Below are 3,408 nucleotides of genomic sequence, written 5' to 3'. Positions count from 1 at the left end.
CCCAGGACTGCAGCTGGGGAGGCGAACCTGTGGGGGGGCACTTCTTGTTGAGCTTTTGTTCCTTCAGGTGTGCTTAGAGCCAGAGGATGCCCAAAGAGCCAGTGCCTAAAGATCCACCCACACATGTGGAGATGCTTTGAGCAGGCCTGGTGGGTCCAGTGCGGACAAGTCAGAGGCACGTTCAGGAAGATTTGCAGTTGGCAGCAGCCTAGCAAACAGCGGCCCTTCTTGGTTGGTGCCAGAAGCGGCGGGGGGCTTGTTCCGGGGGGGGGGGGGGTGTACGACACCAGGGCCAGGAAGCTGTGCGTAAGGGCACACGTCCTGTGCAAACACCGAGTGTGGCAAACCCTGTTAGTCTGGAGGTGGGGCGCGGAAGGGGAGGGCAACACCAGCTTCTTTCTAGACTCTTCGCAGGTCCGCTAGCATCCCTGGTGGCTTGATTTAGAAATGTGGTCCTGCATTACTGTGGCACGGACACCCCCCAGAGGCTGGAGCGGCTTCTTTCCCAGGAAACCGAGGACAGTCCAGAGTAAAGGTGGAGTTTGGGTTGAGGAGAGCTGCTCTTTCAGCCCGTTTCATTTCAGAAGAGCTGAGAACCTGAAAGCTAAGTGCTTCCTAGGAAAAAGCAGAGGACTTCCGTGTCGGTCTAAGCCATGTGGGTAGGAGGGACCCCAGTTGATGAGGGGGCGGGTGAGGGGGCGTGATAACTCTGTTCTCAGATTCCTTTCCCAGAACCCCAAGGCCTTCTGGCCTGGAACAAAATCAGAATATTCAGCGTCTAGACTGGCAAGTAATTTTCTGGTTGAAAAAGTTCAGAAGAGATTGGCCTTCAAAATAATGGTAGATCCTTCGACAACAGCCCCGGCCAGCTCAAAGCTGCGGGTGTTGAACGAACAGCACCGGCTCTCCCGTGTTCCCCTCAAGGGGAGGAGAAGGCAAGCGTGGCCTGTCCGTGACACAGCTGTCCTGAATACAAATCCCCGAGGAAACGTTGAGGCTAAGTCTTGGCTGGGGGGCTGCTGGATGGTCTTGACGGTAGCTGCAGCAGCTTGTGGTTCTCTTTTGGTTTTTGCAGGTGCTTAATATGTCTTAAGGCTACTGTAGAAGCCTCAGGGAGAGAGATGGCGCTTGTGACCCTGGTGTGTGATGCCTTCTGATGGTAGCTTGTGTAATGTTTCAAGTAAGAGCCTGCTCTTGATTGCTTCCTTTTGTAAACGAGCCTCTGAATCTAGGAGTGGCGACCGGCCTTCTTTCTGTACAACTGATTCTGTAATGTGCCAGATTGATCAGGACCACGGTCTCGGATGGCTCATGTAAGCTGGTATGACGGATGCATCTGTATTAAACTTGAGAAAGCGCACTGTATGCTCTTGGAATGTGTCTTGTCCAGTGTCTCGGGGTGGGGCGTGGCGTGGCGTGGGGAACAACTCTTGTCTAGACCTTTTTTCAGATCCGCCTCCCGGAGCCTGGGACGGAGCACGGCCTCCCGTAAGCCAAGGGCGCAACCTCAGTGGGAATGATAAGGAAAGGCAGAAATGTCCCTGACCTTGGTGGAAAAGGGCCCAGAGGCGACCCAGTGAAAATCCCAGATCAGCCAGCGGGGAAAAGCCATAAGCCATGACAAGGCAGAGTGGAAGTGTTTGGATTGAGTGAGAAGTGAAGGCCCATGAAATCCCCCCAGTTCTGGGCAGTGAGGAGCAAAGCCCGAGGAAAGAGCCCATGACTCCCGCACGGAGTGTCTCTGAAAGGAAAATCTCCAGGGAAACCGGCCAAGGCGATTCCTACCAACCCAGTCCCAATTGGTGACGAGCATTATGCCTAAAACGCAGAGGAACTGGAGAGTGCCGTAGTGTTGGAGCCACCGTCTCTTGGCAGGCTTGTGTGTTGATTGCTTACTTCAGACAGGTGCTCAGCGCGGCTGAGGAGGAGCTTTGCTTCATGCCAGCGGGAGCTGTGCAAGGCCTACAGGCGTCTGTGGCAGATAAGTCTTACCGCTTCTTCTAGTGCTGCATGTCAGGGAAACGGGGCCGGCCAGCGCTTTTCCAGAGTGAGCCAGTGGAGCAGCAGGAGCCCGCGAGGTTTGCCCCGGCCCTTGAGGCCGCTTCTCCAGGCGTGGGCTGGGGTGCCTGGGGCCCCCAGTCGCTTTCGGGGGGAGCTACTGCTCTGCCCTGCATCCGCCGCCTTCCACCTCCGGGCAGACGGGCCTCGATCGCCCAGCCCGCTTCAGGCGGGCAGGCCACTACGGTGGCACGATCGCTTTGCCGGGTAACCCCGCTCACCGGAGGCTGCCTTAACTACTCAAAGCTCTGCGCCTCCCATCAGAAGGAAAACAAATTCTACATTCTGTTGTCGCACTGAACTCGTTGTGTAAACCCTGCAGGACAGGAGTCATTCATTCCTCTGTAATAAAGTGACCCATGTTCTCCAAGAATAGGAAGTTGTCGTACTTTTGTTGTCCCCATGAAATGTGCTGTTGCTGTTTTGTGAATGGTCCGGGGGTGTCTCGGCAGGGGCGGGGGGGCATTCTTGTCGATCTTTCAGAGTCTTTCTCCATGAACACCTGATCTGTATTGGACAAGAGCAGCCTTGAACGGAAGACCGATACTCTAAATCAGGCAGGAGAGTCTTTGCAGCATCTATTTTCCTCTGTTTCTCTTTGCACTGAGACAAATGCTAGTTCCAGGCAATTGACACGTAGCGATCGTATAATGCAGGAAAAGCAAGGGAGGAGTCTAAAATGCTAAAAACTAGACCAGTGGGGGAAAAAACACTTAGCCATATGGGGTAAGTAATCTGTTCATTCGTGTCTTTTGGCTAAAGGAGCTCTCGGTTCTTCCCAGGCCTCGGCCTCGGTCCTCTGGACCAGGCGCACCTAAAGTTGAGGACAGAACTGGTCCACCGTACGTCTGTACGTCCGAACCAAGCACAGTGCCCATCAGCCGCATCTCTAGAAATTGCATGCGAGCCCCGAGACCTGCTTGTGTCCCTTTTTGAGTGCTGCCAAGCTGCCATCCTCCGTCATCTAGCCTTTAGCTGTCATTTAGCATCACGGCAGGCTGTGGGGGGACAGCTGGTGGGGGGGGGGCAACTGTTGAGTGTTTTGTTTCAGAGGCTTCATCTCATAATGCATAGCTGCTAGCCAACCCCTTGTGCAGCCGCCCAGGACGACCGGCTCGCCTGGCGCTCCTCCTGTGTGCGCATGTGTGTCCCGTCCACCCACCCTCTGCAGTGAGTTACCCAGACACGCCAGCGCAACGGGTGCTTTTGACACGTGGGGCGGGGGGAGGGCTCACCTTTTTCCAGCTCTTCTTTTTTTACAGACCTCCCAGAGATAACCGTGTCTGCAGCAGATCTGTTCAGTTGGCAAGTAATGCGATGCAATGTGTTGATCTGCTTGCATAGAGTTTA

The 3,408-nt window shown here is 54.9% G+C and overlaps 1 long non-coding RNA gene across 1 annotated transcript in view; it reads left to right on the top strand.

Annotated features, from left to right (window-relative positions):
* Positions 1–3,408, top strand: part of LOC123032709 — a 29,518-nt gene that overhangs the window by 16,689 nt on the left and 9,421 nt on the right. Inside the window, exon 2 of the long non-coding RNA XR_006416524.1 lies at positions 312–318. This is a non-coding gene — a long non-coding RNA (uncharacterized LOC123032709). The remainder of the gene's footprint in view (positions 1–311; positions 319–3,408) is intronic.

Source organism: Varanus komodoensis, unplaced genomic scaffold (genome assembly GCF_004798865.1).
Source record: "Varanus komodoensis strain SLA01 unplaced genomic scaffold, ASM479886v1 scaffold55, whole genome shotgun sequence".
In the NCBI taxonomy this organism is placed as follows: domain Eukaryota; kingdom Metazoa; phylum Chordata; class Lepidosauria; order Squamata; family Varanidae; genus Varanus; species Varanus komodoensis.
Note: the sequence above shows the minus strand (reverse complement) of the source record. Positions and strands in the feature narration are given on the sequence as shown.